The sequence below is a fragment of the Triticum aestivum genome, chromosome 4D (genome assembly GCF_018294505.1).
Source record: "Triticum aestivum cultivar Chinese Spring chromosome 4D, IWGSC CS RefSeq v2.1, whole genome shotgun sequence".
Classification (NCBI taxonomy): domain Eukaryota; kingdom Viridiplantae; phylum Streptophyta; class Magnoliopsida; order Poales; family Poaceae; genus Triticum; species Triticum aestivum.
Genome location: NC_057805.1, coordinates 304,960,735 through 304,976,568, shown reverse-complemented (window position 1 = coordinate 304,976,568; position 15,834 = coordinate 304,960,735).

Below are 15,834 nucleotides of genomic sequence, written 5' to 3'. Positions count from 1 at the left end.
GTATTCAATCTTTGTCCCAAAGCCTCAGATTGGTACCTATAGGTTGCTAGTAGTGTTGATTACTCCTTATAGTTGATGCTAGTTGGTTTATTTGGTGGAAGATCATATATTCAGACCCTTTATGCATATTAATACCCCTCTGATTATGAACATGAATATGATTTGTGAGTAGTTACGTTTGTTCCTGAGGACATGGGAGAAGTATTGCTATAAGTAGTCATGTGAATTTGGTATTCGTTTGATATTTTGATGAGATGTATGTTGTCTTTCCTCTAGTGGTGTTATGTGCGTCGACTACATGATACTTCGCCATTGTTTTGGGCCTAGAGGAAGGCATTGGGAAGTAATAAGTAGATGATGGGTTGCTAGAGTGACAGAAGCTTAAACCCTAGTTTATGCGTTGCTTCGTAAGGGGCTAATTTGGATCCATATGTTTCATGCTATGGTTAGGTTTACCTTAATACTTCTTTTGTACTTGCGGATGGTTGCAATAGGAGATAATCATAAGTGGGATGCTTGCCCAAGTATAGACAACACCCAAGCACCGGTCCACTCACATACCAAATTATCAAAGTAACGAACGCGAATCATATGAGCGTGATGAAAACTAGCTTGACGATAATTCTCATGTGTCCCCGGGAGCACTTTCCTTCATATAAGAAATTGTCCAGGCTTGTTCTTTGCTACAAAAAGGATTGGGCCATCTTGCTGCACCTTATTTACTTTCATTACTTGTTACCCGTTACAAATTACCTTATCACAAAACTATCTGTTACCGATAATTTCAGTGCTTGTAGAGAATACCTTACTAAAAACTGCTTATCATTTCCTTCTGCTCCTTGTTGGGTTCGACACTCTTACTTATCAAAAGGACTACGATAGATCCCCTATACTTGTGGGTCATCATATCGCGAGCTTTGCTATTATAGTTGGATCTTATGATGTTTCTCCCCCTCTATCTATTGTAATGGATTGAGTTTTCCCTTTGAAGTTATCTTATCGGATTGAGTCTTTAAGGATTTCAGAACACTTTATGTATGTCTTGCATGGGATACCCGTGGTGAAAATGGGGTATTCTATTGATTCACTTGATGTATGTTTTGGTGATCAACTTGCGGGTTTCGTGACCTTGGGAATCTATGCATAGGGGTTGGCACACGTTTTCGTCTTGACTCTCCGGTAGAAACTTTGGGGCATTCTTTGAAGTTCTTTGTGTTGGTTGAATAGATGAATCTGAGATTGTGTGATGCATATCGTATAATCATACCCACGTATACTTGAGGTGACATTGGATTATCTAGGTGACATTAGCGTTTTGGTTGATTTGTGTCTTAAGGTGTTATTTTACTACGAACTCTAGGGCTATTTGTGACACTTATAGGAATAGCCCAATGGATTGATCGGAAAGAATAACTTTGAGGTGGTTTCGTACCCTACAATAATCTCTTCGTTTGTTCTCCGCTATTAGTGACTTTGGAGTGACTCTTTGTCGCATGTTGAGGGATTGTTATATGATCTAATTATGTAATCCTTGTTGAGAGAACTTGCACTAGTGAAAGTATGAACCCTAGGCCTTGTTTCAAAGCATTGCAATACTGTTTGTGTTCACTTTTATCATTAGTTACCTTGCTATTTTTATATTTTCAGATTACAAAAAACCTATATCTACCATCCATATTGCACTTGTATCACCATCTCTTCGCCGAACTAGTGCACCTATACAATTTACCATTGTATTGGGTGTGTTGGGGACACAAGAGACTCTTTGCTATTTGGTTGCAGGGTTGTTTGAGAGAGACCATCTTCATCCTATGCCTCCCACGGATTGATAAACCTTAGGTCATCCACTTGAGAGAAATTTGCTCCTGTCCTACAAACCTCTGCACTTGGAGGCCCAACAACATCTACGAGAAGAAGGGTGTGTAGTAGACATCAAGCTCTTTTCTGGCGTCGTTGCCGGGGAGGTTAGTGCTTGAAGGTATATCTTTAGATCTTGCAATCGAATCTTTCAGTTTCTTGTTTTATCACTAGTTAGTTTATAAAAGAAAACTACAAAAAGAAAATGGAATTGAGGGTGCCTCATATGCTGCATCTTTTTAATGTCTTTCGTGAAAATAAGGATTCCGATAATTGTGCCAAAGTGTTAGAAGAAGAATGCAATAAAATGTTTGGCATAGAATCTTTGAATGATGAGCATGATTGCAATGTTGTCAGTATGAACTCTTTGAATATCCATAGTACTAATGATGATTGCACTAGTCGTGATAAAAATATCTCTTATAAGCATGTCAATTTTTGTGGAGTGCATAGAGCTTGCAAGCACACACCAAATAGGGAAGATAGATTTTGCAAGAGGCATAAGTATTTAGAAACTAAATGGTTGGAAGAGAGGCGAGATGCTTGTGCTAAAAATTTAAAATTTCTTTGCCATCCTTGTGAACTTTGCAATGAACGTGATCATTTAAATCTCCAATGCAAATTGTTTCATGATCGAATCATGTCCAAAAATTGTGATGACTTGATTTCCCTTGCGCATCATAATGAACTTAGTTTGCTTGTGGGTTATGAACAAATGAAACGTATAACTAATGATCTTCCAGAATTTTTTCTGGATAAAGTTCTTGATTTTGATCTAGAGGAAATTTATATGTATTGTGTAGTGAATTGCAATGAAATTCCTTATATTGCCAATTATATAAAGACAAGAAAACAAATAGAAGATGAAGAGAATACTAATGAAAGGGAAGAGATTTCCCAATATCCTCCTATTCTTTCTTATGATGAATCAGGTAACGAGGAGGAGCTTTCTATTCAACCAATCTCATTAATAAGGAGCTCCAAAAAGAGGATTAAACCCACACAGATGCGAAGAAGAAAAAGAAAAGACGAAGAAGCAAAGGTAAAAAGGTATCCCTTCCAAATGATGTTGCTCCTATTACTCATTGTGATGATGATAATTGCTATACTATTGGTGCTATCCATACTATTAATGATGAGACTGATTATGCTTATGATATGCAAAGGCCCAAGCTTGGGGATGCTATGTTTGATGAGAATGACATGTTTGAGAATTTATTTGCTACAATTAATGTTTGTCCCAAGCTTGGGGATGCTATGTTTTATGAAGATGATATTTTTAAGCTCCCAAGTTTTGATATGCAAATTTATTATGATGATAGCATGCCTCCTATTCATGATGATTATATTGATGAAAGTGGGTTTGGAAGAGTGTCAACTTTAGGAAGTAATGATCCCACTATTTTGGAGGGTGTTGAATCTTATTGTGACAATTATGAAAGTGGATTTGGAGAGATCATGACTTTATTTAGTAATGATTCCACTATCTTTGAAGAGGTTTCAATTGATTATGATGAGAACAAAGTTGCTACTTATGATGATTATTGTGATGACACTTATGCTATAAAAAGTAGTGATGATTATATTTATAAAACTTTTCATGATTATGATTACCCTTTTTCTGAACATTACTCTTTTAATGTGGAAACAATTTATAGTATTCGAGTTTCTTATGATACTCCCACTATTCCGAATGAGAAGAATTTTGCTTATGTGGAGAGTAATAAAACTTATATGCTTGTGCATCATGAAAATAGTGCTTTATGTGATAGTTATAATGTTTAGTTCATTCATGATTCTACTGAAATTTATTATGAAGGAGGAACATATGCTTGTAGGAATTGCAATAATATCAAGTTTCCTCTCTATGTGTTGAAAATCTTCAAGCTATGCTTGTTTTGCTTTCCTATGCTAGTTGATTTTGTTCCCATAAGTTGTTTGATCACAAGATCCCTATGCATAGGAAGTGGGTTAGGCTTAAATGTGCTAGTTATATTCTTCATGATGCTCTCTTTATATTTCAAATCTTATCTTTTATGTGAGCATCATTGAAATCATCATGCCTAGCTAGAAAGACATTAAAGAAAAGCGCTTGTTGGGAGACAACCCAATTTTTACCCCTACTGTTTTTGTGTGTCCACATGATTAAGATACTGTAGTAATCATGTTTTATAGCTTTTGTTTCAATAAAGTGCCAAGTAGAACCTTTGGGAAGACTTGGGTGAAAGTTAATGTGATCTTTCTGTAAAAAACAGAAACTTTGCGCTCACGAGATTAGCTGACATTTTTTTACAGAAGAGTGACTCTAAGTTGATTCTTTTTGAAGAAGATTAATAGACAAATTCCTCACGTCCACCAATTTATTTCAGAATTTTTGGAGTTACAGAAGTATTCGAGAGTTACATATTACTACAGACTGTTCTGTTTTTGACAGATTATGTTTTCTATGTGATGTTTGCTTATTTCGATGAATCTATGAGTAGTATCGGAGGGTATGAACCATAGAGAAGTTGGAATACAGTATATATTACACCAATATAAATAAAGAATAAGTTCACAACAGTACCACAAGTGGTGATTTTATTTCCTTATACTAACGGAGCTTACGAGTTTTCTGTTGAGTTTTGTGTTGTGAAGTTTTCAAGTTTTGGGTAAAGATTCGATGGACTATGGAATAAGGAGTGGCAAGAGCCTAAGATTGGGGATTCCCAAGGAACCCCAAGGTAATATTCAAGGACAACCAAGAGCCTAAGCTTGGGGATGCCCTGGAAGGCATCCCCTCTTTCGTCTTCGTTCATCGGTAACCTTACTTGGAGCTATATTTTTATTCACCACATGATATGTGTTTTGCTTGGAGCGTCATTTTATTTTCTTTTGTTTTGCTTGCTATTTGAATAAAATACCAAGATCTGAAATTCTTAAATGTTAGAGAGTCTTCACATAGTTGCATAATTATTCGACTACTCATTGATCTTCACTTATATCTTTCGGAGTAGTTTGTCATTTGCTCTAGTGCTTCACTTATATCTTTTTAGAGCACGACGGTGGTTTTATTTTGAAGAAATTGATGAACTCTCATGCTTCACTTATATTATTTTGAGAGTCTTAAACAGCATGGTAATTTTCTTAGGTTATGAATTTAGTCCTAATATGATAGGCATCCAAGAGGGATATAATAAAAACTTTCATATAAAGTGCATTGAATACTATGAGAAGTTTGATTCTTTATGATTGTTTTGAGATATGAAGATGGTGATATTAGAGTCATGCTAGTGGAGTAGTTGTGAATTTGAGAGATACTTGTGTTAAAGTTTGTGATTCCCGTAGCATGCACGTATGGTGAACCGTTATGTGATGAAGTTGGAGCATGAGGTATTTATTGATTGTCTTCCTTATGAGTGGAGGTCGGGATCACGTGATGGTTAACTCCTACCAACCCTTCCCCTAGGAGCATGCGCGTAGTACTTTGTTTTGATGACTTGTAGATTTTTGCAATAAGTATATGAGTTCTTTATGACTAATGTTGAGTCCATGGATTATACGCACTCTCACCCTTCCACCATTGCTAGCCTCTCTTGTGCCGCGCAACTTTCGCCGATACCATACACCCACCATATACCTTTCTCAAGACAGCCACCATACCTACCTATTATGTCATTTCCATAGCCATTCCGAGATATATTGCCACGCAACTTTCCACCGTTCCATTTATTATGACACGCTTCATCATTGTCATACTGCTTTGCATGATCATGTAGTTGACATCGTATTTGTGGCAAAGCCACCTTTCATAATTCTTTCATACATGTCACTCTTGAGTCATTGCACATCCCGGTACACCGCCGAAGGCATTCATATAGAGTCATATTTTGTTCTAAGTATTGAGTTGTAATTCTTGAGTTTTAAGTAAATAAAAGTGTGATGATCATCATTATTAGAGCATTTTCCCAGTGAGGAAAGGATGATGGAGAATATGATTCCCCCACAAGTTGGGTTGAGACTCCGGACGAAAAAAATAAAATAAAATAAAGGAGGCCAAAAAAAGAGAGGGCCCAAAAAAAGAGAAAAAATGAGAGAAAAAGAGAGAAGGGGTAATGCCACTATCCTTTTACCACACTTGTGCTTCAAAGTAGCACCATGATCTTCATAATAGAGAGTCTCCTGTGTTGTCAGTTTCATATACTAGTGGGAATTTTTCATCATAGAACTTGGCTTGTATATTCCAACGATGGGCTTCCTCAAATGCCCTAGGTCTTCATGAGCAAGCAAGTTGGATGCACACCCACTTAGTTTCTTTTTGAGCTTTCATACACCTATAGCTCTAGTGCATCCGTTGCATGGCAATCCCTACTCACTCACATTGATATCTATTGATGGGCATCTAGTCCGTTGATACGCCTAGTTGATGTGAGACTATCTCCTTCTTTTTGTCTTCTCCACAACCACCATTCTATTCCACCTATAGTGTTATGTCCATGGCTCACGCTCATGTATTGCGTGAAAGTTGAAAAAGTTTGAGAATACTAAAGTATGACACAATTGTTTGGCTGAAATCGGGTTGTGCATGATTTAAATATTTTGTGTGATGAAGATAGAGCATAGCCAGACTATATGATTTTTAAGGGATAGCTTTCTTTGGCCATGTTATTTTGAGAAGACATGATTGCTTTGTTAGTATGCTTGAAGTATTATTATTTTTATGTCAATATTAAACTTTTGTTTTGAATCTTATGGATCTGGATATTCTTGCCACAATAAAGAGAATTACATGGATAAATATGTTAGGTAGCATTCCACATCAAAAATTCTGTTTTTATCATTTACCTACTCGAGGACGAGTGTGAATTAAGCTTGGAGATGCTTGATACGTCTCCAACGTATCTATAATTTTTTATTGTTCCATGCTATTATATTATCCATCTAGGATGTTTTATATGCATTTATATGCTATTTTATATGGTTTTTGGGACTAACCTATTAACCTAGAGCCCGGTGCCAGTTTATGTTTTTTCCTTGTTTTTGAGTTTTACAAAAAAGGAATACCAAACAGAGTCCAATTGACCTGCCAATTTTTGTGGATATTTTATGGACCAAAAGAAGCCCCCGAAGTAAAAGAGTTGGGCCAAAAGAGTTCTGAGCCATCCACGAGGGTGGAGGGCGCGCCCTACCCCCTGGGCGCGCCCCCCTACCTCGTGGATGACTCGGAGACCCCCCTCACGTGAGACCGACGCCAAAAATTCCTACAAATACAGAAACCCCCGAAAAGAAACCTAGATCGGGAGTTCCACCGCCGCAAGCCTCTGCAGCCACCAAAAACCAATCGGGACCCTGATCCGGCACCCTGCCGGAGGGGGGATCCATCACCGGTGGCCATCTTCATCATCCCGGCGCTCTCCATGACGCGGAGGGAGTAGTTCACCCTCGGGGCCGAGGGTATGTACCAGTAGCTATGTGTTTGATCTCTCTCTCGTGTTCTTGATTTGGCACGATCTTGATGTATCGCGAGCTTTGCTATTACAGTGGGATCTTATGATGTTTCTCCTCCTCCATCTCTTGTAATGGATTGAGTTTTCCCTTTGAAGTTATCTTATCGGATTGAGTCTTTAAGGATTTCAGAACACTTTATGTATGTCTTGCATGGGATACCCGTGGTGAAAATGGGGTATTCTATTGATTCACTTGATGTATGTTTTGGTGATCAACTTGCGGGTTTCGTGACCTTGGGAATCTATGCATAGGGGTTGGCACACGTTTTCGTCTTGACTCTCCGGTAGAAACTTTGGGGCATTCTTTGAAGTTCTTTGTGTTGGTTGAATAGATGAATCTGAGATTGTGTGATGCATATCGTATAATCATACCCACGTATACTTGAGGTGACATTGGATTATCTAGGTGACATTAGCGTTTTGGTTGATTTGTGTCTTAAGGTGTTATTTTACTACGAACTCTAGGGCTATTTGTGACACTTATAGGAATAGCCCAATGGATTGATCGGAAAGAATAACTTTGAGGTGGTTTCGTACCCTACAATAATCTCTTCGTTTGTTCTCCTCTATTAGTGACTTTGGAGTGACTCTTTGTTGCATGTTGAGGGATTGTTATATGATCTAATTATGTTATCCTTGCTGAGAGAATTTGCACTAGTGAAAGTATGAACCCTAGGCCTTGTTTCGAAGCATTGCAATATCGTTTGTGCTCACTTTTATCATTAGTTGCCTTGCTGTTTTTATATTTTCAGATTACAAAAACCTATATCTACCATCCATATTGCACTTGTATCACCATCTCTTCGCCGAACTAGTGCACCTATACAGTTTACCATTGTATTGGGTGTGTTGGGGACACAAGAGACTCTTTGCTATTTGGTTGCAGGGTTGTTTGAGAGAGAGCATCTTCATCCTACGCCTCCCACGGATTGATAAACCTTAGGTCATCCACTTGAGGGAAATTTGCTACTGCCCTACAAACCTCTGCACTTGGAGGCCCAACAACGTCTACAAGAAGAAGGTTGTGTAGTAGACATCACAAAGCTAACAGAGAAAACACCCTTCCTATCTGGGTGCCACGCCCAAAAATCCTCCATATTCCGTGTGCACACTGGAATTTTCAAAATAGTACCCGCGTCGATGGGTAGAAATACACTACGGATGTAGTTCACATTCCATTATGATGTAGCTGGAATTAACAACTCTGAAACTTTAGATGGAGGATCAGCCACACGAGATAAAACTGGTCTTAGTGATGATTTTTTGGTAGCAAATTATTTGTCCAAATATCCATTGATTTACCATTGCCAATCCTCTTGATGATACCTTGTTTCAAGATTTCTCTACCATCAAGAATTGCCCGCCAAATTTGAGAGGGGCGGGAACCAAGTTCTGCCGAGAGAATATACCCTTCCGGATAGTAGCTCGCCTTGAGAATCCTAACACTCAATGATGTAGGCTCCTGAAACAACCTCCATGCCTATCGTGATAATAATGCAAGGTTAAAAAGTTCCAAATCTCGGAAACCTAGCCCTCCCAAATACTTGGGTCTCGTCATCACTTCCCAAGAAACCCATGCAGGTTTTCTTTTTCCTTGCTTACATCCCCACCAAAATTTCCTGATAATGGTGTTAATATGTTTGCATGGTCCCCGTGGCAAGCTAAAACATGATATAGAATATACCGGGATCGCTGATAACCCACAAGTATAGGGGATCGCAACAGTTTTCGAGGGTAGAGTATTCAACCCAAATTTATTGATTCGACACAAGCGGAGCCAAAGAATATTCTCAAGTATTAGCAGTTGAGTTGTCAATTCAACCACACCTGGATAACTTAGTATCTGCAGCAAAGTATTTAGTAGCAAAGTAATATGGAAGTAACGGTAACGATAGCAAAAGTAATATTTTTGGGTTTTGTAGTGATTGTAACGGTAGCAACGGAAAAGTAAATAAACGGAGAACAATATGTGAAAAGCTCGTACGCACTGGATCGGTGATGGAGAATTATGCCGGATGCGGTTCATCATGTAACAGTCATAACATAGGGTGACACGGAACTAGCTCCAATTCATCAATGTAATGTAGGCATGTATTCCGAATATAGTCATACGTGCTTATGGAAAAGAACTTGCATGACATCTTTTGTCCTACCCTCCCGTGGCAGCGGGGTCCTAGCGGAAACTAAGGGATATTAAGGCCTCCTTTTAATAGAGTACCGGACCAAAGCATTAACACATAGTGAATACATGAACTCCTCAAACTACGGTCATCACCGGGAGTGGTCCCGATTATTGTCACTTCGGGGTTGCCGGATCATAACACATAGTAGGTGACTATAGACTTGCAAGATAGGATCAAGAACACATATATATTCATGAAAACATAATAGGTTCAGATCTGAAATCATGGCACTCGGGCCCTAGTGACAAGCAGTAAGCACAGCAAAGTCATAGCAACATCAATCTCAGAACATAGTGGATACTAGGGATCAAACCCTAACAAATCTAACTCGATTACATGATAAATCTCATCCAACCCATCACCGTCCAGCAAGCCTACGATGGAATTACTCACGCACGGCGGTGAGCATCATGAAATTGGTGATGGAGGATGGTTGATGATGACGACGGCGATGGATTCCCCCTCTCCGGAGCCCCGAACGGACTCCAGATCAGCCCTCCCGAGAGGTTTTAGGGCTTGGCGGCGGCTCCGTATCGTAAAATGCGATGAATCCTTCTCTCTGATTTTTTTCTCCCCGAACACGAATATATGGAGTTGGAGTTGAGGTCGGTGGAGCGTCAGGGGGCCCACGAGGCAGGGGGCGCGCCCAGGGGGGCAGGCGCGCCCCCACCCTCGTGGACAGGTGGAGGGCCCCCTGACGTGGATTCTTCTTCTAGTATTTTTAATATTTTCCAAAAATAAGTTCCGTGGAGTTTCAGGTCATTCCGAGAACTTTTGTTTCTGCACATAAATAACACCATGGAAAGTCTGCTGAAAACAACGTCAGTCCAGGTTAGTTGCATTCAAATCATGCAAGTTAGAGTCCAAAACAAGGGCAAAAGTGTTTGGAAAAGTAGATACGACGGAGACGTATCAACCGCCTGTGCAACTGATTTAATCAAAACATCTTTGCCACCTGCCGATGATATCTTACCCATCCATCCTTTGACTTTATCCCAGATGCAATCACTTATATATTTGAAAGTATCCTTTTTTGAATGACCCACAACAGTGGGCATACCCAAATATTTGTCAGTTAAAGGTTCATTTGGTACTTGCAAATGCCCCTTCACCGCATCACGAACAATCTGTGGACAACCTTTACTGAAAAATATAGAAGATTTTTCTCTATTCACCCTCTGTCCTGATGCCAAACAATATGTTTCCAGTAGATTTGATACCTCCTCTGCTCCATTAACACTTGCCCTGAAGAACAACAGGCTGTCATCCGCGAATAAAAGATGGTTCACCGACGGAGCCGGTGGGGCCACCTTGATTCCACTGAGCCGCGATGACTGATTTTGAGATTTCAATAGGTACGAAAGGCCCTCCGCTGCTAACAAGAAAAGGTATGGAGAGATAGGATCTCCCTGCCAAATTTCACGAGATGGCTTAAACTCCTCCAATTTAGTTCCGTTGAACATAACAGAAAAAGAAACAGAGCTCACCAGATTCATAACAACAGAAATCCAAGGTGCAAAAGCCAAGTTTCTCCATCATTGCCCCCAAATAGCTCCACTCAACCGTGTCGTATGCCTTCATCATGTCCAACTTGAGTGCACAGTAGCTGTTATTCTTAGCCCTACTCCTCTTCATAAAATGTAAGCACTCATAAGCCTAGATAATATTGTCCTTGATCATCCTCCCCGGGACAAAGGCCGACTGTTCCTTAGAAATTATTTCAGGCAAAATCTCTTTCAAGCGATTAGCCAACACCTTTGATGCTATTTTGTAGAACACATTACAAAGACTAATGTGATGAAATTGAGATAAAAGTGTTGGTTTGGATACCTTCAGAATTAGGACCAGGAGTGTGTCATTAATGCATTCCGCACTTTCGCCCCGAAGAATACGAAGAATAGCATCAGTGACAGAAACGCCACAAACATCCCAGTGTCTCTGGAAGAAGTGCGCCGGGAAGCCGTCCGGCCCCGGTGATTTTGTAGGGAACATCTGAAACAAAGCTTTTTTCACCTCTTCCCGTTCATATGGCGCTATCAACATCTCGTCATCTTTGACGCCACTTTAACCGGGACATGATTCAAGACCTCTTGAACTCCTTGCACTCCTTCTGACGTATAGAGCATCTTGTAAAAATTAAGTGCTAGGGCCTGCATCTCTGTCGGGTCTTCTATCAATTGTTCGTCCGGTCTCCGTAGTGCTTTAATGAGGTTTTTCCTTCTCCTCAGTGAGGCCCTGAGCTGAAAAAAGCGTGTATTCCTATCTCCTTCTGAGAGCCACTGAATCCGAGACCTCTATCTCCACATCAACTCTTCGCGAAGATAAAGCTCAATGAGCCTGTCATTTACTTTTATTTCGACATGTGTTGGACCCATCCTAGCTGGGTCGTTTCTCAACCTGTCCAAATCGCTTTTTAGTTTCTTTATTTCTCCTCTGACACTTCCAAAAGTGCACTTGCTCTACTCCCCCAAGTTGCTAGCTAGGGATGCTAGCTTAGCACGTAATGAAGGAAATATGCCCTAGAGGCAATAATAAAGTTGTTATTTTATATTTCCTTATATCATGATAAATGTTTATTATTCATGCTAGAATTGTATTAACTGAAAACTTGATACACTTGTGGATACATAGACAAGACACCGTGTCCCTAGTAAGCCTCTACTAGACTAGCTCGCTAATCAAAGATGGTTAAGTTTCCTAACCATAGACATGTGTTGTCATTTGATGAACGGGATCACATCATTAGGAGAATGATGTGATGGACAAGACCCATCCATTAGCTTAGCATAATGATCGTTCAGTTTTATTGCTATAGCTTTGTTCATGTCATATACATATTCCTTTGACTATGAGATTATGCAACTCCCAGATACCGGAGGAATACCTTGGGTGCTATCAAACGTCACAACATAAATGGGTGATTATAAAGATGCTCTACAGGTATCTCCAAAGGTGTTTGTTGGGTTGGCATAGATCGAGATTAGGATTTGTCACTCCGAGTATCGAAGAGGTATCTCTGGGCCCTCTCGGTAATGCACATCATGATAAGCCTTGCAAGCAATGTGACTAATGAGTTAGTTGCGGGATGATGCATTACGGAATGAGTAAAGAGACTTGCCGGTAACGAGATTGAACTAGGTATGAAGATACCGACGATCGAATCTCGGGCAAGTAACATACTGATGACAAAGGGAATGCCGTATGTTGTCATTGCGGTTTGACCGATAAAGATCTTCGTAGGATATGTAGGAACCAATGTGAGCATCTAGGTTCCGCTGTTGGTTATTGATCAGAGATGTGTCTCGATCATGTCTACATCGTTCTCGAACCCGTAGGGTCCGCACGCTTAACGTTTCAATGACGATTTTGTATTATATGAGTTATGTGATTTGGTGACCGAATGTTGTTCGGAGTCTCGAATGAGATCACGGACATGACGGGAGGGGAGTCTCGAAATGGTCGAGAGGTAAATATTCATATATAGGATGATAGTATTCGGACACCGGAAGTGTTCTAGGGATACCGGGTACGTATCGGGTCACCGGAAGGGGTTCCGGGCACCCCCCAGCAAAGATATGTGCCTTATTGGGCCAAGGTGGGACAGACCAGCCCCTAAGGGGCTGGTGCGCCCCCATATGGGCCGGCCTAAGTGGAGAAAGGAAAAGTGGAGGAGGAAAGGAAATAGAGGGAATAGGATTCCCCCTTCCTTTCCCCTCTCCCCTCTTTCCTTCCCGCCTCCGGAGATAAGGAAAGGGGAAGGCCGAATTGGAGGAGGCCCCCAAGTAGGATTCCTCCTACTTGGGGCGCCCCATGGCTGTCCCCCTCCCCTCCCACCTATATATATGTGGGGAGGGGGCGCCTAGAACACACAACAAACATTGTTAGCCGTGTGCGGCGCCCCCTCCACAGTTTATGCCTTCGGTCATATTCACATAGTGCTTAGGCGAAGCCCTGCGCGGATCACTTCACCATCACCGTCACCACGCCATCGTGCTGATGGAACTCTCCCTCAACACTTTGCTGGATCAAGAGTTCGAGGGACGTCATCGAGCTGAACGTGTGCAGAACTCGGAGGTGCCGTACGTTCGGTACTTGATTGGTTGAATCGAGAAGACGTTCGACTACATCAATCGCATCAAACTAACGCTTTCGCTTTCGGTCTACGAGGGTACGTGGACACACTCTCCCCCTCTTGTTGCTATGCATCTCCTAGATAGATCTTGCGTGAGCGTAGGAATTTTTTTGAAATTGCATGCTACGTTCCCCAACACGTAATGCACCGACCGTTGAGTTTTGACCATTTAAGTTCCATGCAGCATCCACGGCTCGCTTCAAGTCTTGGTGGGAGTCCCACATAACCACGTTCTGGAACCTCTTCTTCAATCGTCGGGCTGGCACATCTAGTTGGAGCAGTACTGCCGAGTGATCCGAGGTTGCTGTAGTAAGATGTTCCACCATGGAGAGAGGGAATTGAGTGCACCATTCAGCCGACCCTCGAGCCCTATCTAGGCGTACTCGAGTGTACGTCCCGCCCACGACTTTTTTCTCAAAAGTCCAAGGCCTTCCCGGGAACCCCAGGTCTACCAGTCCACATATATCAACCTCGTCGTGGAAACCTTGAATCTGAGTCCGACTCCTCTGGCCAACGCCGTCGTGCTCGTCAAAACGCAGAACCTCGTTGAAGTCTCCAAGGCACAACCATGGAAGATTGTTTAAGGTAGCCAAGTTCTTCATAGTGTCCCAGGTATTATATCTCAAGTATGTTTGAGCTTCCCCATAGAAAAAAGATACCCTCCACGGGGTATCACTCAGTTCACTGATTTTTACATCTATGTGGTACTTGGAATAACCAAAAATCTCAATTTTTATTTCATTGTTCCAAAATATAGCTAAACCACCACTTCTACCAGTGGCGTCCACAGCAAAAGAGCAACCATAACCTAGTGCTAGATAGATTTTCAGCTCTAACTCTATCAATTTGAGTCTCCACAATACAAAGCACTTTAGGGGCAAACTTAGTCGCGATCTCGCGTAGCCTTTGAACTGTCGGGGCGTTGCCTATCCCTCGACAGTTCCAACATACTAGACTCATTGCATCCAGAGGTCCTCCACCGAGGAGGCCGCCGATCTTGCGTCATTTGGTTTGCCGAAAACTGAAAACTTCTTAGCATTTGACTTGTCTGATGGAATAGCCGAGCCTTGAGCTGACTACTCCTCTTCAGGTCCTATTTTGGAGGCGGGCTAGGAGGAACAACAGCTCCCCCTTTGCCTCCAGTTACCTGCATTATCTCCATGCCCATGCCTGTCCCATTAGCAGGAGGCTCAACAAACTGTTCCGAAGGGCGTTTCTGGTTGAGATCTGCCTCGTCCATCTCGTCATCCGCTTGGGCCTTCTTTTCCTTCTCGATTTCATCTTCGCCATCATGCTGAGGATCTTGTCCTGGGGTCCGTGACTGCTGGATGTTCCGGTGTCTCCTTCCCCAACGAGTAGTGGCTGGAGCTCTCAGATTTTTGAACACTAACGCTGAGGGGTCCCGTCGCTGTGCTCCTTAAATTGATGCACGTCACCAATCCGGCAGCCTTTCATACTTTACTGTAAATATTTCTCGTTGCCCACCTCTAACCAGCGAAATTGCTTTCTTCAATGCTTTATAGACATTAAGCCTGAGCCTAACTCTGTAAAAATTACCCTCAAAATCAAATGCGGACGGCTCTGCGTCTACAAATTCTGCAATCTTGGATGCCAAAGCCTTCACCATACCATGAGAACGTACAGGGAGGTAAATGATCTTTGCCCAAATATCAATTGTGTTGAGCTCAATGGATGTTGGCTTAGAGAATCCATCATAGGGAGCTATAACCACCGGATTCCCCCTGAAGTGCCATGGCCCTCCCTGTGTGACCGTCTCCCAATCGCCTAGGTAGTTGAACTGCATGACGAATAAGTTATCCTCAAGGGTTTTGATCTTTACTGGCCTAGCCAAATCCCACGTAGAGCGCATATTGCGGAAGAACCAGTAATTACTGAACTATTTATCCATATGCACCCGAACAAGGATCATCCACCTGAGATCTTCCGCCGCCGGGGCGCCCTCTTCATCGAACACCACGTCGTCGAGGTCCTCCTTGTTCAAGGCCAACTCTTTCATCAGGCCCTCGATCTTCCCCTTACTTCCTGACGTAGACCCTTCGCCTTGATTCGCCATGTCCAGAGCTCCCGATCTGATCTTCCTCATCCCACGAGTTAGGTCGCAACCCTCAGCCAAGGCTGGGAAGCAGTCTCAACGACTGCCCCGTAGTCAGCCCGA